This window comes from Mirounga leonina, unplaced genomic scaffold, assembly GCF_011800145.1.
Source record: "Mirounga leonina isolate KUSES-001 unplaced genomic scaffold, KU_Mleo_1.0 Mir_126, whole genome shotgun sequence".
Classification (NCBI taxonomy): domain Eukaryota; kingdom Metazoa; phylum Chordata; class Mammalia; order Carnivora; family Phocidae; genus Mirounga; species Mirounga leonina.
The window spans coordinates 10693149-10713034 of NW_023270314.1; the positions used below are offsets into that span (position 1 = coordinate 10693149).

General features: G+C 41.5%; 1 pseudogene; it reads left to right on the top strand.

Moving 5' to 3' along the window:
- Positions 1-14073: 14073 nt before the first annotated feature.
- LOC118009040 lies at positions 14074-14219 on the top strand (annotated as a pseudogene).
- The last annotated feature ends 5667 nt before the right edge of the window (positions 14220-19886 follow it).

Below are 19886 nucleotides of genomic sequence, written 5' to 3' on the forward strand. Positions count from 1 at the left end.
TCCACCTGTCTAATTTTAAATCTCCTTAGCAACAAATATTTCACTATCTTCCCTCTGGCCGCCACCAAAGACTAAATACATTATCTAGTTGATCTGTTTATTAAATTTAGGAGAGGGAGAAAGTTTCCTTGACATTCAGCTCAATTGGATGTATTTTAATTTAATCCCATCATGTGTATGTCTTGGTAAACACTCCATTTCCTGTCATGGTGGGCATCCTGTTTGCATCTGTGCACTCCACTTTAATCATCCAGCCTTCAAAGTGCTTTTGAGCCATCAAATCTTGGGAGAGTCCCATCTTGAATCTTAATCATTATTTATCCAAGTTCTTTATAATTAACTCCTTTAATCTCTACTCATTAAATCGATTTCGTATTATCATCCTGTTGCTCTCTGGATAGCAGCCAGGTTTTCAGCTCTTGAATCAGATTTTTCAAAGACTCATCTCCCTGCCTGGGCCTGCACGTATTTGTCCTAAGTAATTCACCATCCCTTAACACTTCTGAGTCCCTCTTTTTCACTACTTCTTCCCTTCTCCTTTTTTTGAACATGTTGGCTTTCCCAGTCGAATGTGATTTTATTTTCTGTTCATCTTATCTCTTTAAACCCCCTGGCATTTCATAGTCTTTTCAGGCTCCACATTATAGAAGAGATGACCAGGGCTTCACTTTTAAATACTAAAATGGTCATGGCACACAGACATGTTGGGGACAGTTTTATTTGGAAGGGTCTTTAATTAATTTTGTTATTACCTCTTGGAGGAGAGCCCGAAGTGACATGGGAAAATAATATGAAACCACCAAGCAGATGTCCAGCAATACAAAAATAGACCTCACATGCTATACTTCACACTCTGATTCTCTTGCCTTAGTGTCTCAGGATCCAGCTTCTTATATTAAACACTCTCCTTATTTTTTTACAAGAAAATTATTGGCCATATACTAAATTCCCAATTACTTAGCTCTCTGAGTCTTGGAGGTTGGAATCCGGAAGTCATAAACTGGCCAGATCTGTGTGACAGCAAACTGAGAGGACTTGAGCCCCAACCCTGGGAGGCTCTAGAGTTTTAATTCAGCCACATGAGCCACGCCAAACTTGACCTGGTAGTGAAAAGCAATAGAAAACAGCTGCTTGTTTGAGGTGGTAGTTCAAGGACTTTCCAGGTTACATGAGGACATGAAAGTAATTCACCAGCCAAGACAGAGTGGCAAGAAGGAATGGCTGATCCTCCCCCAGGTAGGTGGCTGTGAGCAGCCCTCAACCCTACGTCATTCCTAAAGAGTCGGAGTGGAAAGGCCATTATCAGTCCAAATGCCCTGTTAAGCTTCTGAATATTTTTAACCAGAGATTTCAAATCATATCAAGTATTCAAAAAAGTTTCATATCAGAGGAAAATCTGTAAATCATGACTGCAGAAAGCAAGTGAAATGATACAACTAAAAGGGGAAATATCTGAAAAAGGGCATCTAACCAGGCGTCATCAGGAAGAGAAAATGGCATCCTTTTTGTGTGTCCAGACTGTTCTTTGAAAATGTCATATTTCTATTAGGACTTATTATCCTTTGGGGGGTGGGGCTCTCTTTGATTTCATCAGCTGGATGATTTAGCCGATTAAGCAATTGAATTAATTCATTTAGTTTTGTGAATTGGCCAGGTGTTTGACTAAACTGATGAAGCTTGGAATTCAAGCACACTACCTTAGATTCTTGTAGTGGATGATGCCTTTGAAAGTGGCCATTTTAGGTAAAATACAGGGTAACATTTGATACAGCCACGGTAATAGCAAAAATCTGTTCTGTTCTAAAAATGTTTCTAGCAATGGAAATATTTCTGACTAAAAGAATACTCTTGACTTGTAGGGAGGCTCCCTAGGAATAAATGTATGCAACAAAAATAAGGCATTTTATTTTCTGTAAAGGTTGTCTATATAGATACATTCATGAAATAAGGAAATTGTTAGTGAATGCTCTTAAAAATAGAGGCTTATGTAATGGAAGCAAGAAATCTATTAACAGGTTTACCAAAGATTATTTTTTTAGCCAATATGCCAATGTACATGATCTTACATGTTACCAAAATAAGTTGCTCAACACCGTGAATAACGTCAGACGAATGTAATGTGCCCCTTCTAGAATCATCACAAAAAGTGTTGGTTATGGCTGTCTTCTGCCTTAAATCATTTCTTTTAGGAAAGACCATCTTCACAAGAGCAAGCTTTTGGTTATGTTCGAGATGTTGTGTTTCAACAGCTGAGTGAGCAGCTAAGCATCCCAACAAAAAGGAGCCTATTCAGTTGTGGCTTTAGGGGTTTGTAGTACAGCGGGTACCCCATGCAAGCTGGTGGCGGGGGGCGGGGGCAGTCTGCAGTGGCCTGCGTGAAAGTTCCTACTCTCAGCCACACTGACAACCGGGTGTACCAGTGTTCTCGTCTGGAGAGCCCTTAATCTCTGGTCTTCCACGTGGGACTCATCAGGCTTGTACAGTCTACAAAGCCAAGGATCAAGTCTTCAATCTCATCTCTATTGCCACCTTGTAGAAATTATTTCACAGCTCATATACGTTCAGCATACGCGCCTTGAGTAGAAACTGCTCCTGGCCCCAATACTTTGGATGTTAGGTAGGCAGTGTCTAATAACACTGCCGTCCACGGAGGGGCATCTGGCTATTCCTTGAGTTATGTGCAGCTTAAATAAACATGGTAAATAAACCCAGCAACTGAACATACTATGTTCTATAACAGAGCACTTTTATGTTTTTAGTATCATGTATTCTTTCTCTGCAACTCTGGCTATTTAAAATGGCAGTAGATGATTTTATTTTTTCATACTATTGTACCTCCTCACAATATTGTGTTTCTAACCTACTCTATTCAAACAAAGAACCTCATTAGTCTTCCTGTTTAAATTATGTATTTGCTTAATATATTTGCACATTTGTAACTGTGGTCAAAAAAATCTATCTAGTATCTCGCACACCTTCCCGCTAGTACAGGAATAAAATTGCTCTTTGTTGAAGCAAAGTGTCCTGTCTTCTCTTCACCTGGTTCTCATTTGTCAATTTCTGCCATCCTCCTGCTCAGGAGAAGGTCAGATGTGACTGCTTTTAAATGAGAAAAACCTTCCAGGCCATTATCAGAAGAACATGGTTGTCTTCACCTTCACTCTTGCGAGTGCTGAGCTGGTTACCTAGGTTATCGTGTACATTATAATGGACCCTCTAGTTGACTGTCGCCAATGGAATTCTTGTTTGCAGTTCTGCAGTTCGTTAGTGGCCCAGATGTGAGCCGTTTCCACCACTGCCAGTGTATTCTCGGAGGCGGGGCCCCAGCGCGGTCACCGCGAGCCCGGCCGAAGCACTTCACACATTAGCCGGCGCTCTGACATTTGGTAAAGGGCTGCTGTGCCGATTTCCAGAATTATTATTTTGCCCTTTGCCTTTTCATATTTCAGTTGAAAGATCAGTGTCCTTCACAACTCCAGTATTTCATTCATCTATGACTTATTCACAGAAACCTCTATTTTTAAAAAATGGGCGAGAGTAGATTTACATATAAAACCATTCACTCAAACTACGCTAAAACAGTTTCTGGATTCAAATGATCACGTCAACAAGACAACTTGACTTATGAGGCTGGACTTTTTTTTTCCAAAGTAGCTGTTTGTTTGATAGAATTTACTCTTAAAGAATTTGAACTGGGGCGCCTGGGTGGCTCAATAAGTTAAGTGTCTACCTTTGGCTCAGGTCATGATCTCAGGGTCCTGGGATCGAGCCCCGCATCGGGCTCCCTGCTCAGTGAGGAGTCTGCTTCTCCCTCTGCCTCTCTCCTGCCCCCGCTCATGCTCTTTCTCTCTCTCTCAAATAAATAAAATCTTAAAAAAAAAAAAAAAAAAGAATTGGAACTAGGGGCTCCTGGGTGGCTCAGTCAGTTGAACTTGCAACTCTTGATTTCAGCTCAGGTCATGATCTCAAGGTTGTGAGATTGGGCCCCACATGGGGTTCTCGCTCAGCGTGGTCTGCTTGAGATTCTCTCTCTCCCTCTCCTTCTGCCCCTCCCCCTACATGCACGCATGCATAGGCACACACACTCACTCACTCTCTCTCAAATAAATAAATAGAATCTTAAAAAAAAAATTGAACTAATCACTTCGCAATTTTGTTGTTATGTCTTCCACCATCATAAAATGTTAGAGATATAAGAGCCACCTTAGGGATGGACAATGAAAGAAACCAAGAGCCAAATTTAGAAGTGATACAGCAAAATAGGACAGTGCTAGAATAAAAGCTTGTCTTCCTCCTACTCTCAGGGGAGGACCCGACCCATCTACATGTAAATACATACAAAGAGGAAATCTGCTCAGGAGCCAGTGGATATAGCAGCCATCTCCAACACTGAGACAGACTCCTCAATGGAACTTTCAATATATTGTGTAATTATTCCTCTTATTTTTACATCTCATATGTCTGAAGACATCCATTTGTTAGACCAATCTCAGACTATATTTTAGAGTCATGCCTTAGCAAAGCCATTACAATCTTAAAGCTGAAATATTGAATAGAAAAAGAGAAAATATGATTTCCCAACATAATACTATTATAAAACATTATTAAAGCTAATTAAATCAAACCACCTAAAACCAGAAGAGGTTCTACAGCTAGATTTTGAAAGAATTTGCAAGGTTTTGATGTTGGCAATAAAAGAGGCATTCACAATAGAAGGGTAAAAATTAACCAGTAAAATTCAAGTTTGAGTAATAGAAAAACCATGCAGGGATGGTTCTGTATAGGAGGAAACATTCACCTATTTACCAAAGGAGGTAACCAATCCCAAAGGCCATGCTATCTCCCCAACCCAGTATCTCCAAAGGAAAATTGTACTATTAATTAGAAAATTGTTGATCTGAGTAAAGCTTGCCCCCTTTTCTCAGGGATTTACTACAATGATGCAAGAACCTTTGTGTAAATTATCTTAAATTAAATTATTTTTCTTTTTGCTCTGAGTTCTTGGCCCCAGGAAGAAATTTGGCATCCATTTTAGTCTTTAAGGAAGAACTAGCAATGAAATACGTTTCCTGTCTCTGCTACCAAGCTGCAAGCCATTGGTGGCCAAGAAGGTTCTGTGTCTTAGGGCTTGCCAAAGAGCTAAGGTAAAAAACAACAATAACAAAAAACAAAAACAAAAAGCTGACAGTATGACTATAAAAACAAAGAGCATTCACTCTGGAAAACAGTATGGAGGTTCCTCAAAAAGTTAACAATAGAGCAACCCTAAGATCCAGCAACTGTACTACTAGGTATTTACCCCAAAGATACAAATGCAGTGATCCAAAGGGGCACCTGCACCCCAATGTTTATAGCAGCAATGTCCACAATAGCTAACTATGAAAAGAGCCCAGATGTCCAAAATTCTACTTAGCTAAATACTAATACAAAAGCTAGTTTAGAGGGAGTTGTGGGGGTGAGTGAAATGGGAGGAGGAGAATCAATAGGTCTGAACTTCTAGTCATAAAATAAATAAATCATGGGAATGTGATGAACAGCATGACTATAGTTAGTAATACTGTATTACATATTATGTAACTTTATATGGTGATGGGGCAAACTACACATATTGTGGTGATCACTCTGCAACCTTTATACATATCAGATCATTTTGTTGTACACCAGAAACTAATATAATGTTATATGTCAATTATACCTCAGTCAAGAAAAAAGGAGATATCCATCTCTTATTTTAACCTTTGAACAGGAGTTGTATGAAATTAAACTAAGTGATTTGAGATTTTGAAGTTTTAGGAGAAAATTTATTTTAACTAAATTTATGTGATATCAAAAAAAAAAAGAGCCCAGATATCCATCAACAGATGAATGGATAAAGATGTGTATACACACACACACACACACACACACAGGAATATTATGCGGCCATCAGAAAAATGAAGTCTTGCCATTTGCAATGATGTGGATGGAACTAGAGGGTATTGTGCTGAACAAAATAAGTCAATCAGAGAAAGACAATCATCATATGACTTCACTCATGTGTGGAATTTAAGAAAAAAAACAGAGGAGCATGGGAAGGGAAAACTAAAACAAGGCAAAATCAGAGAGGGAGACAAATCATAAGAGACTCTTAACCATAGGAAACAAACTGAGGGTTGCTGGAGGGGAGGTGGGTGGGGGGATGGGGGTCAATGGGTGACAGATATTAAGGAGGTCACATGATGTAATGGGTGTTATATACAACTGATGAATCACTGACCTCTACTTCTGAAACTAATAATACACTATATGTTAGTTAATTGAATTTAAATTAAAAAAAAATAAAATAAAAATAAAAACAGAAGGCATTAAAAGTTGAAAATTTCAGAAGCCAGGGAACATTCCCAAGTCTAACCTCAACAAAAAATACCATTTGTAAGACATATAAATTAATTTTTTAAGCCATATTTTATTCCTAAAGAACTTTCCAATGACCCCTGGCCCAGTCTTCCCCCAAGCAGATGCTCCTTTCCCACTTATGTCAGATGTTTAGGGAAGAAAACAACTGTCTTCCTGCAAAGAATAACACATTAGCAATAAATAAAGGCAAACAGGACAGAGGAGAAATAAAATGAATGATCTGCTTTGGTGGAAGACTGTGGGCAGAAGGCAACAAGGGAATAAAATGAGAGGTGAGAGAATCTGAAGGGGCTATTGAGAGTCTCAGACCCTTTGCAGTAGCAGAGGATTTCCTAATTTAACCTAAGAGAAAGACATTCCAAGTTGTATTTAAAGTGCTACAAAAGGAGACATGTTTAATCTCTAGGATGGTCACTCAAAGTTGTGACATTAAGGTTATTATCTTATTGAATTCCTTCACCTGCCATATACTGTAGATTAGTCAATGTTCCCACTTTATAGATAAAGAAGTAGAGGCCCAGGGAAGACCAAGATATTGCTCAAAATTAAGCAGCATAGGAACAATCACTAATGCATATCATGTAGTAATGCTATGCTGAACGCTATATACATATACATATAAATATATATATAAATATATATATATATATATATTTCAACTCTTCACACACCCTAGCTACTAGACTTATATTGGAAACAAGGAATCTGAAGTTCAAAGGGATAAAGTAATTTGCCCAAGTCCGCACAGTGCCAACGCTCAGTTTCCAGTTTGAAACCTTCTGACTTCAAAATGTGACCTCTCAATCTCTGTGCCAGCATATGTCAAAGTTTGGTACCCAGACCAGCAGCAATGACATTACTTGAGACCTGGTTAGAAATGCAAATTCTCAGACTCACACCACCACCCCGCCCCCGCCAGTCTCACTGAATCTGAAACTCTGGGGGTGGGGCCACGTCACGTGTGTTTGAACAAGCCCCTGGTCTCTGCGGATGCATGCTATTCTGCACGAAGTTTGGGCAGCCTCTCTTTTGCAGTTTCTCAGCAGTCAAATCTACCTCATTGAGAAGAAACTCTATCAAACCCTGCGTGACAAAGAGGAAGAGTAATGTGCAGTATTTTTGACCCTTAACACATAATAAGCACTTAACCAATATTAACAACTCTTATCATTATGTGCCAAGTAGCATTCTGAACTGCCTTACCTACATTATCTCAGTTAATCCTCTCAAAACTGAATAAGGGAGAGACTCCAGTTCTCCCATTCTACACATGGAGAAACTGAGGCACAGAGACAGTATCTTGCCCTAGGCCACAGAGCTAGCCAATGCCTTATTTTGAATATGGACAGAGTGAATTCTGGAGCCTGGACTCTCAACTGTTTTCTCCTGTATCAGGGGTTGGAGAAAAGGTTGATTAAGCTCCATAGCTTATATTGAATTCAATTTGCGGCCTCCAGTTTTCAATTCCGTTTTGCAGACTCACATATGTGCTACATGGGGAATCACTTCCCTCCACCCTTCCCCTACTGACTCTTGTTAAAAGGCCCATTAGTCCGTTAGCCCTGATACTGATGTCTCTCCCAGCATTTTAGACTAAATGTGATAGCAGTTACCTATTCGAAATGCAAACCCTTCTGTTCCCTCTGGGGCCTCGGAACACGCTGCTCAGCAATTCTCCAGGGGACAGGAAATTCTTAGTGCAAAGGGACAGTGACTGTCCCACACAGAACCGGCACGTCAACTCAGAATGAGAGCCATATAGAAAGAGAAGAAACCACAAAGAGGAATCCACAAAGAAGGCAGAAGAAACGGGTTCCAAAAAGCAGCTCTCAACTCACCGGACTCAAGAGGCTCTAAGGTCAGGCCAAAATGACTGCTGAGCCGCCTGGGGAACGGAGAGAAACAGGAACACTGTTCAGAGCCAGCGAGGCAAAGCAGACCAGCATTCCCTAGGCCCTGAAGCGAGAGACAGAATGAAGGACAGGGAGGCCACCTCCAAAGGGCCACTGCTACCATGCCCCCCAAACCCGGGCAGGAGCCGGAAAGGTGTGATAATAGGCCCAGTCATCACATCCATTGGGCAAGGACAGCACAGATACTACACTAGTCAAAGGTCCAGCAGGAAGCAGGGTGATGAGCAGAGCTCCACAAAGGGACCGTTGACCAAGAAGTAGGCAGTCTTCCTGGCTCCCCTGGGATTTCCCTGGACCAGTCTCCCACAGCAGCTTTCCAGGACCTTGGCCCCCAAGACTGTGCACACTTCGCTGGGCAGTCCGACACGGGGATCGGAGGGAGAGCAATAGAATCAAAGCTATGTGACTTTATCAAGGCCGAAGGACCAGCTGTCTTTTCTATCCACACTCCTCAACAGGAAGTCATCAGTCCCTCAAAGTGTTCCTATTCCTACTAACCTAGAGAGCCAGCCCTTCTCTACATCGCTGTCCTGCCAGAGTTCAGGTCTCATCTGAGCCAAGCTCCGAAGTTCTCTGTATGGTCGCTGTACTTCCGTCCGGCACTCCAGTCCCCCCTCCACACTGCCTCCAGAGTGGCTTACCAGGACCACAGTCTGTCTGCAATTGACCGGTGACTCCCCACTGTCCATGACATGCAGTCCGGGCTCCTGGGTGGCTCTAGAAGGCCTTCCATGACAGTCTGTACTTTTCCTCCCCAGCTTTAGCGGTAGCCACCCCTCTCCTTGCCATTTTTGCTTTGCAGTCTCAAACTCCTTGTGGTTTCTAGAGTGCTTACTGCTGTTTTGTGCATTTTTACTCTCATATAGTCCACTTTGCCCCGCTAAAATAGTTCTCACCAATTCTCTGGTGCCCAGGGCACATCACAGTGGGCCCAGAGGGTCATGAGCCCAGGCACCGTCACAAAATGTCGCAGACATCGCCCTTTGATTTATCTACAAATAAAGTTAAATGTAGACTAATAATAGAGCTACAGACAGGAATGAGATGTGAAGACATGCTTCATGTAACTTTAAATTCAGGCCCATTATTGGATCAGTCCACCTATAATGCATTAAAAAGAAATTTTTAAAACAAATCTTTTCATTATTTTGTGAATTAAACAACTTTCATAAGCCTCCTTAGACATTTTTTTTTATTTAAAGCTCATTTTTTACTATACCAGAAGCCTTCAAAAATGGCCATGACCCTTCCTTGACCTCTCTCTATTCTCTAACTTGTTTCCCTAAACTTCCTTCTTTCCTACATCACTTCTGTATCTACAGAGACATCTTTTACTGCCCACTGTACATTATATGGAAATTATTTGCTCTGTTTTCCCTATTAGACTATGAGCTGCTTGAGATCAGATTCTCCTAGGTACCAAGCAAACAAATTTGAGACAAAGTCCAGATGGTATGATAATGATAACACAGTAACACATAATACTAACATACACATTTCAACAAAGTACCCTGCATCATTCACTGGATTCTAACACATTTTAATGGACTCAAATCTTCCCAGAAATCTTATGAGATGAGAAACTGAGACCCAAGGGTCACAGTCAAGAAATGGGAGAGCCAGGATTCGAACCCAGACAATCCAGCTTCAGAGCAAGTGTGCTCAGCCACCCCACCAGTGGTTCTCAAACTTCTATGTGCATCAGAATGACCTGGAGGGCTTATTACTGAACACAGATTGCTGGGCCCCCCATCCATCGAGTTTTTAAATCAGTAGATTTATACCGTGCTGTGGTGCTATGAAAAATAATGAACCAAAACGTTTAAGTTATTTCATTTAAATTCTTCAATGATGATTTACTCTGATTAAATGGATAAACCGTATTTCAGAAAATAAGTTTGCACCTTTTAAAAAGGAATCAGCTTTATAGAGGATTGTGTAAAGACTAAGTTCTCACGTGTAGTTGGTCATTTCTCCGAAAGAGCGCAGAATTTGGAGACTGATAGGTCTGGGTTCAAAATCCCCCTATGACAAGCTCTGTATTTGCACCTACTTTACTCTGAAGAAATGGGTGCAGGAAAATAAATAACCCTGTTCAAGCTGCTAAGTCAGCATGCGCCCCTCCAGAACAGCTCCCCTAAGAATAGGCTGAGCTCAGGGCAAAATACTCCCTGATCGACTATCTGATCATACCAGCTCAGCCCACTGTTCCATACCCAGTTCTTTCTAGCCTTGTTTATTCCTCCCCGTAAAAGTCAAACCCTTCTCTGCCTGACCTCTGAGATGCTTGCAGACCTCATGGATGGAGCATTCTCCCCTTCGATGGTCTCCTTACCCCATCACAATCATTCCTCCCCCACCCACCTCCACACCTGCTTGCAATAATTCTTTCAAATAACGTCTCTCCTTACCTAAATCTGGATTTATTTTGTATCTGACACCAGTTTGGATTTGCCTAGAAGTACAAGTGATTTCTCACCTACCTGGAATCCTACGTACCTGCTGAGGCAAAATCTCCGAACAGCATCTTCAAACAGTAACTGATCCCCCCGAATTAAAATTAACAGAAGCTTCGAAGTGCTTACTTCTACCACTTCTGACTTACTGGGATGTGACTGCATCATGATCTGTAATGAAAATCTGGGGTAAATTTTCCCAAGAATGTTCTAGATCCCCACAGAACGAGCTCCTCTGGGGGTGCACAGTAGACACGCTGGTTTAACGAACTGAGCTCTCATAAATCTCTGAAAGGTGATACAGTGTTCTGGAGATGATTATGCAAGAAGCCTATCCTCTCTGGGTTAAGAGGGCATTTTCTTTTTTTTTTTTTAATTTTTATTAGCATATAATGTATTATTTGTTTCAGGGGTACAGGTCTGTGATTCATCAGTCTTACACAAGTCACAGCGCTCACCATAGGACATACCCTCCCCAGGGTCCATTACCCAGCTACCCTATCCCTCCCACCCCCCACCATTCCAGCAACCCTCAGTTTGTTTCCTGAGATTAAGAGTCTCTTATGGTTTGTCTCCCCCTCTGGTTTCATCTTGATTCATTTTTCCCTCCCTTCCCCTATGATCCTCTGTCTTGTTTCTCAAATTCCTCATATCAGTGAGATCATATACTTGTCTTTCTCTGATTGACTTATTTCACTTAGCATAATACCCTCTAGTTCCATCCACATTGCAAATGTCAAGATTTCATTTTTTGATGGCTGCGTAATATTCCATTGTATATATATATACCACATCTTCTTTATTCAGTCATCTGTTGATGGACATCTAGGCTCTTTCCATAGTTTGGCTATTGTGGACATTGCTGCTATAAACACTGGGGTGCACGTACCCCTTCGATCACTACATTTGTATCTTTGGGGTAAATACCCAGTAGTGCAATTGCTGGATTTTACGGTAGCTCTATTTTCAACTTTTTGAGGAACCTCCATACTGTTTTCCAGAGTGGCTGCACCAGCTTGCATTCCCACCAACAGTGTAGGAGGGTTCCCCTTTCTCCGCATCCTCGCCAACATCTGTCGCTTCTGACTTAACTTTAGGCATTCTGACTGGTGTGAGGTGGTATCTCACTGAGGTTTTGATTTGGATTTCCCTGATGCCGAGTGATGTTGAGCACTTTTTCATGTGTCTGTTGGCCATTTGGATGTCTTCTTTTTTTTTTTTTTTAACTTTTTTTTGAAGATTTTATTTATTTATTTGACAGAGAGATAGAGAGAGAGAGCACAAGTAGGCAGAGCAGCAGGCAGAGGGACAGGGAGAAGCAGGCTCTCTGCTGAGCAGGGAGCCCAATGCAGGGCTCGATCCCAGGACCCCGGGATCATGACCTGAGCCGAAGGCGGACGCTTAACGACTGAGCCACCCAGGCGCCCCCATTTGGATGTCTTCTTCACAGAAATGTCTGTTCATGTCTTCTGCCCATTTCTTGATTGGATTATTTGTTCTTTGGGTATTGAGTTTGATAAGTTCTTTATAGATTTTGGATACTAGCCCTTTATCTGATGTGTCCTTTGCAAGTATCCTCTCCCATTCTGTCGGTTGTCTTTTGGTTTTGTTGACTGCCTCCTTTGCTGTGCAAAAGCTTTTTATCTTGATGAAGTCCCAATAGTTCATTTTTGCCCTTGCTTCCCTTGCCTTTGGCGATGTTTCTAGGAAGAAGTTGCTGCGGCTGAGGTCGAAGAGGTTGCTGCCTCTGTTCTCTAGGATTTTGATGGACTCCTGTCTCACATTAAGGTCTTTCATCCATTTTGAGTCTATTTTTGTGTGTGGTGTAAGGAAATGGTCCAGTTTCATTCTTCTACATGTGGCTGTCCAGTTTTCCCAACACCATTTGTTGAAGAGACTGTCTTTTTTCTACTGGACATTCTTTCCTGCTTTGTCGAAGATTAGTTGACCATAGAGTTGAGGGTCCATTTCTGGGCTCTCTATTCTGTTCCATTGATCTATGTGTCTGTTTTTGTGCCAGGACCATACTGTCTTGATGATGACAGCTTTGTAATAGAGCTTGAAGTCCGGAATTGTGATGCTGCCAGCTTTGCTTTTCTTTTTCAACATTCCTCTGGCTATTCGGGGTCTTTTCTGGTTCCATACAAATTTTAGGATTATTTGTTCCATTTATTTGAAAAAAGTTGGTGGTATTTTGATAGGGATTGCATTAAATGTGTAGATTGCTCTAGGTAGCATTGACGTCTTCACAATATTTGTTCTTCCAATCCATGAGCATGGAACGTTTTTCCATTTCTTTGGGTCTTCCTCAATTTCTTTCATGAGTGTTCTATAGTTTTCTGAGTACAAATTCTTTGCCTCTTTGGTTAGATTTATTCCTAGGTATCTTATGGTTTTGGGTGCAGTTGTAAATGGGATCGACTCCTTAATTTCTCTTTCTTCTGTCTTGTTGGTCTATAGGAATGCCACTGATTTCTGTGCATTGATTTTATATCCTGCCACTTGACTGAATTCCTGTATGAGTTCTAGCAGTTTTGGGGTGGTGTCTTTTGGGTTTTCCACATGCATTATCATAGCATCTGCAATAATGAGAGGGCATTTTCAAGCTTATGTTTTCTTAGCAGCTTTGGGATGCTCAAATCTGCCCTACAACATCCTTGTTCTCACTAAGTGGTTGACAAATATTGGGAAACTCAGCACCCCATTCCATATTCAGGCATTTCTGATAGAAAGCACTTCCTTTTCCTGAGGTAAATATGTTCTGCCTACACCTTTCATCCATTAATTCATTCATAATACCCCCCATTCTTTGGTTTGTGTTATGTGTTGAATTGTGTGCACCCCCCAAAAAATTCATATGTTGAAATCCTAGCCACCAGCACCTCAGAATGTGATCTCATTTGGGAACTGGGTTGTTGCAGATGTAATTAGTTAAGATGAGGTCATACTGGAGTACCATGGAGTACTATGGCCCCTAATCCAATATGACAACTGTCCTTATAAAAATGGGTATTTTGGACAGAGCACTCCTGGGGAGAATGTCATATGAACATAAAGGCAGCGATCAGGGTGATGCCTCTACAAGCCAAGGAACCTCAAAGATTGCTAGCAAACCACCAAAAGCTAGGAGAGAGGCAGGAAGAGATTCTTCCTCGCAGCCCTTAAAAGGAGCCAACCCTGCCAATACCTTGATCTCAGACTTCTAGCCTCCAAGACTATACAACAATAAACTGTGTTGTGTAAGCCACCCAGTCTGTGGTACTTTGTTATGGCAGCCTAGCAAACTAATATAGATTGTTATTGAAGATACCGCTTCTCGGCCTTTTGGCTAAGATCAAGTGTAGATTGTTATTGAAGATAATAATAATGATGATAGATGCTAATATTTATTATGTCCTTACTCTGTCCAAGAACTCTTCCTCAGTGCAATGCTATGAGGCAGGTACTTTTTTTAATCCTCATATGGTAGACAGAACAACGGGTCCTGAAAGATGTCCACATCCTCACCCCTGGAGCCTGTGAATATAAATATGACAGATTGCATGGCAAAGGGGAATCAAGTTTGCAGATGGAATTAAGGCTACTAGTCAGCTGACTCTGTGATGGAGAAATTATCCTGGATTCTTTGAGTGGGCCCAATGTGATCACAAGAGTTCTTATAAATTGAATAGGGAAGAGAAAAGAAAACCAGAGAGATAACAATGTGAGAAGGACTTGGCCCAGAATTTCTGCTTTTGAAAATGGAAGAAAAGGGCCAGAACCTGGAATGCAGGTGGCCGGTAGAGTGTAGAAAAAGAGGAAATGGATTCTTTCCTAGAGCCTCCAGAAAGAAAGCCGCCTTGTTGATATCTTGATTTTAACCCAGTGAGACTTTTAGATTCTGACCTCCGACAGTAAGACAATAAATTTAGATTGGTTTAAACCAGTATATTCACAATAGTTTGTTACAAGAACGATGAATATACCCCCATTCCACAAATAAGGGATCCATGGTCTATAGAGTCTATATAATGTGTCCAAGGCCATACAAGTACATGATGAAGCCAGAATTGGAACTCAGGCCTCTATAATACAGAGCCTCTATTTCTACTTACCATGATAATTTTTTTTAAGATTTTATTTATTTATTTGATAGAGAGAGGGAGAGAGCACAAGCAGGAGGAGCGGTAGGCAGAGGGGAGAGGAAGAAGCAGGCTCCCAGCTGAGCAGGGATCCCGATGAAGGGTTTGATCCCAGGACCCTGGATTCATGACCTGAGCCGAAGGCAGACACTTAACAGACTGAGCCACCCAGGCTTCTCTATCATGATAATTTCTAAAACAAGTTCTAGTCCCTCTAGACAGCTTTTCACATATTTGTAAGTAGATATCATATCCTCCTTTAGTTTTCCCTAGAAAAAGCCTAGTTTCATTAGCCAATCTTCAGATGACAATTTCAAGTCCCCTAACCATCCTGGAAAACATGGCAGCCAAGTCGAACACACTGCTAGTAATGCTCCAACACCACCTTTGTGTGTTTCAATCCACCTTTGCCAAAATGGGATTCATAACGCATAAAATTTCAGCAATACTTTTTGAGTTTTTAAAAAAATGAAGTGATAGTTTTCTTATATTGACAAATTGGCTGTGAACTTAATGTTCCTACAAAATGAGTCATTTGAATTGGAACTTTAATTTTTTTGAGCAGCTGGGTCCACATTAGTCTGAGAAAAGTGCCATTGCTCTGTCCCTGCACAGATCATCTCCATAAAGTCCCTACACTTGGCTATAGCAATAAGAGCTCAGGCTTCCTTTTTGCCTTCCTACACCAGCTCTCAGAGCCTGGAGGGAATCATGCCCCTCTGGAAGAGTGTGCAGTGTGAGAGACCTGGCCATCCTTGTCCCACCTGGAGAGATCAACTGTGGCCTGAAACAGATTAAATGAGACCACATGCTTTGTATTGGAGACAAGGTCTTCATAAGAAATCGTGGCTGGGAGATTATATCTTCAAGTATGAAATAGCCACATGACCTGTAAGAACTGCAAACACATCATAATTAGGGAAGCAGAGATAGAAGAATACACTCGGCTTTCCCAGTGTTTTGGTATTGGCTCATGAAAGCCAAATGTTAACTTTTCTCAACCAGTTGTTAAAACATAGCCATTATTATAAAGTAAATTATATAAACTTACAACTTCACTGTTGCTATTTTTAAAAAGGTATTAAATACTCAAAACTCATCACTTCCTAATTATTTCACCACTTTGGACTATTATCTCTGCTCTTGAGGTTATCTTTGTCTACTCCATCTGTATGAGTGGAATGGTGCGCCACTGCGCATTTCTTCCCCACGCCGAGTTCAGCTATGTCTCTTTGATAACTTGCCATGAGCCAAGTGGGTAGAATTATACCACAGGAATCGACAAATGCTATGAATGAGAGCATCCCTCTCACCCCTGGCTGGGTGTCAAACATTTACCAGCGCACCACTTCCCATTAGAAAACTTTCCTTCCTACCTCGCATCCCCAAAACACACAAACACTGCACCCTGTTCCCCGTGTCCAGGACTTAAGTCATCAGCCTCATCATTTCATCCAAAAATTATAAACATCTCTGTAGGGTTTTTTTTTTCTTTTAAACATTTTTTTTCCTGGCTTGGAAGATTTTATTCACACATTTATACTTCATCTGTCTCTTCTTTAAATTTCAGAGTAGATTTGAATTTTAGAATAACACAGAGCTGGCATTTAGGATATGCTGTCTCAGAAAGAAGAATTTTAAGAACTAACGCAGATACTGCAGTGTTTTGGGTGTCTTTTGGTCTCTGATGTACGGGACATTATGGGCAATGTCCCTAGGCACCCCCCTTCCTAAGTGAACTTTTATGTTCATGGTCCTGAAGCTCTGTCATTAAAGGTATTCCAAGGTTTGCTCTAGATTCCTAATTGCATTAACCTTACAACTTAATCAAGATTCCCTTCTTTAACCACAAACCCATCTAACATGCTCTTGAGAAGTTGTTGGATTTCTCCATTTATTTGGGGAATATGGCAGAGAAGGAAATGGGCTCAATTATCAGGGGCAAAGTATTTTTCACCTTTCATTGTTAAAATCAGATGTCATTGAACAGAGGCCCTCCACTCAGTCATCCCCAAAAAAGAGTCACCTTAACGGGTAAGAAGGGCAAACGTAAAAAACTGAATTCCTCTCTCACCTTGCTGCTGGCACGGAAGTGCAACAGAGACAAAATGATGGAAGGAAGGAGGAGAAGCATGCGGTCCCCGCCAATCAAGCAAGATGAGAAACCTCTGAGGACCCGTGAATTGGAACTCTGAATTCAGAGACAATTAACCTGGAGTTTGCAGTCTGCTCGGGGGGCCAAGTAAGGAAGGACTAGGGAATTAGGGGATTATAATGTAGCTAACATCCACTGAACACCCATTTTATGCCGGGAACTCTATTAGGGATTGAGCATTTTGCATATATTATCTTTCCATACATGGAAATGGCCAGGAAGAGTAAATACTCCTCAGAGTGTCTTTACACACTTATAGGAAAGAGATTTAAACACTCTGGTTAATAATGGGAAATAAGCTTTAAGGAAACCACATACTGCTTCATGGCTCCGGTAAGGTGAATTTTGTGGAGATCCCAGAAAAAAAGCTGTTGAGCAAACAAAGTTGAGTTTATTAAACTTACACCAGCAAGGGAGACGAACTTGACAAAGCCTTGGGAGTTACTCCAAAAGAGAAAGTAAGGAAAGAGTATTTATAGGATTTTGCAGTGTGAACCCAAGTGGTTTAAGGCAGTTATTTTAAGGCACAGAACTTACTGGGGCTGAGGCAAGTCCCTAAGGTAATAGTTGAAGATTTGTGAGGCAATGAGGTGAGTGTCATGAGATAAGTCTTGGTTATTGTCCTTAATAAGTGAGCTTTTTTTTTCTGATTTTGGAGGGAATCCCTCATATTTTATAATAGATTCTCTGAACTCCACAGATTTGGCCGTCTAGGGCACTGTGGAAACAGATTCTTGGAAGGAGTTGCCTTTCTGTCCCAATGACCAGGTAGGGCATTTGCTTTAACCTTCATGTAATCCCTTTTTCAATGGCATTCCACCTCCTTCAGAAATATTAGAACACTTAAAGAGTTTCTTAATCAGGGGCGCCTGGGTGGCTCAGTTGGTTAAGCGACTGCCTTCGGCTCAGGTCATGATCCCAGGGTCCTGGGATCAAGCCCCGCATCGGGCTCCCTGCTCGGCGGGAAGCCTGCTTCTCCCTCTCCCACTCCCCCTGCTTGTGTTCCCTCTCTCGCTGTCTCTCTCTGTCAAATAAATAAATAAAATCTTTAAAAAAAAAAAAAGAGTTTCTTAATCATTAGACCATTTTCCTTTGCTTTTTTTCATGCAGAGATCTAGATCTTCAGTTACTTCCAAAACATTCCCCACATCTTGCCATGGGTATTAACCCCCTTATATCTAGTTAGTTGACAAGCCCTGGTGAATACAATGCATACTGCCTTCTAGCTCTTACTTTGGCTCCAGTAAAGGGTCATTATTCTAGGAGTGAATTTGTAACCAAACTAAGGTGAGTTCGCCCCTTGGCGAGTCACAGATACAAACCACATCAGGTGGAGCTGTCACACAAGTAAACTTGATTTGTAGCAAAGAAGGAGATCACCAGGAATACCTTCCAAAGCCGTGACTCCCCAAGCAAGAGTGAATAGGTTCCTTTTATCCTGAGTTAGGATGAATATTTAGATAGGGAAGCCTGTCACTGTATGGAAAGCCAGGCATAAGGTCACACATCCGCCTTAAGGAAACATGTCTGTACATACATTGTATGCTATGTAAATGAGGCTTGTGTTCCTCCTTGGCAGAGATTTTAGTATTCTAATGAGGTAAACCTAACTCTGTCACTCCATGGTCCATCTGTGCAGGTGTGAGTCAAGTGTTGAGTTCAAATTAGCCTGGGTGGTCTGGGCGGCTGGAGTTATTGCTTGAAGGGTAGTTTATGTTTCCATCACAGAACATTATGCCCATTGGGTCTTTTGTCAGAGTTAAGAGATAAACTGGAAAGAAGAGCTTAAGGAAAAATGTGGGACAAAGGCCAGTGAGTACAAGCAGGTAGGCAGTAAAGGTTAGGTCTTGGGGTCAGGATGGTGACAAATTGAGTTTTGGGTTTTTTTGTTTTTGACATATCCAGCCTGTTAATTCCTTGTTTTTATCTTTGTATGACCTGTTAACAAACAAGGTTAACTCTAGATTTTCTAGAGGAGTTTCTAATATATTTGTTGAGGGCATACACTATTCCTGGACAGAGGTTAGGCAGTCATGAGTTACCCTTTGGAAAAAAAAAAGAAAAGAAAAAAGGAAAGTAGCAGGACTTAAAGTATTATTACCAGGGAAGAAAATGTGTGAAGGAGAAAGTAAGAGACTTTCATGAAGTAAGGCTACCCACTAAGAAATACCATGTCTTTTTAGAAAGCAACAAAGATTGTGTGGTGTCTAAATGTGGTGTCTCTCCCAATCAGACGATGCCCCCAAATGTGGGGCAATGATCGGGTGGAAGCTGGTGGCGGGGGAGGTGAAAGGATCCACCGGAAGCAGAAGAGAGGAGATAGAAGTGTATCGAATACACTGCGGGCAGGACAGCAGAGGAGAGACTATCTGCCACAAGGCAGTGGGTGGGGACCTTTTTAAAGGGGAGAAGGTGAGGAGATATGGCGACATATGGAATTCTCCCTTTTTTGATAACTGTGCAAGATTGTAAATAGCCCATTGGTCAGTGAGGGCCTCTGGATATTTTGAGGTGGGTCAACTGAGGGGCCTGTCTGTACTCAGCCAGGGGGCTGCTGTGGGCCCTTTCTACATTCCACTGCTCAAGCCTGTGTGCCTAAAAGCAGCCTCTACAAATTGTACATCATGAGAGTCCACAAGTCTGAGGAAGACCCTAGTTAGCAGTAGTCTTCACTAATTTAGCTGCAGGTACTATTACCCTGAGACTAGGAAGGTGGGCTTTTGCCACTGGGTGAAGAGAAAGGCTGTAGCGAGCTTTTCTCTTATAAATACTGAAAGAGGACTCCAACTCCTTCCATTTTGACCTCAGTCTGTACTTTCTAATTGACTAAGTGCTTTCCAGATTA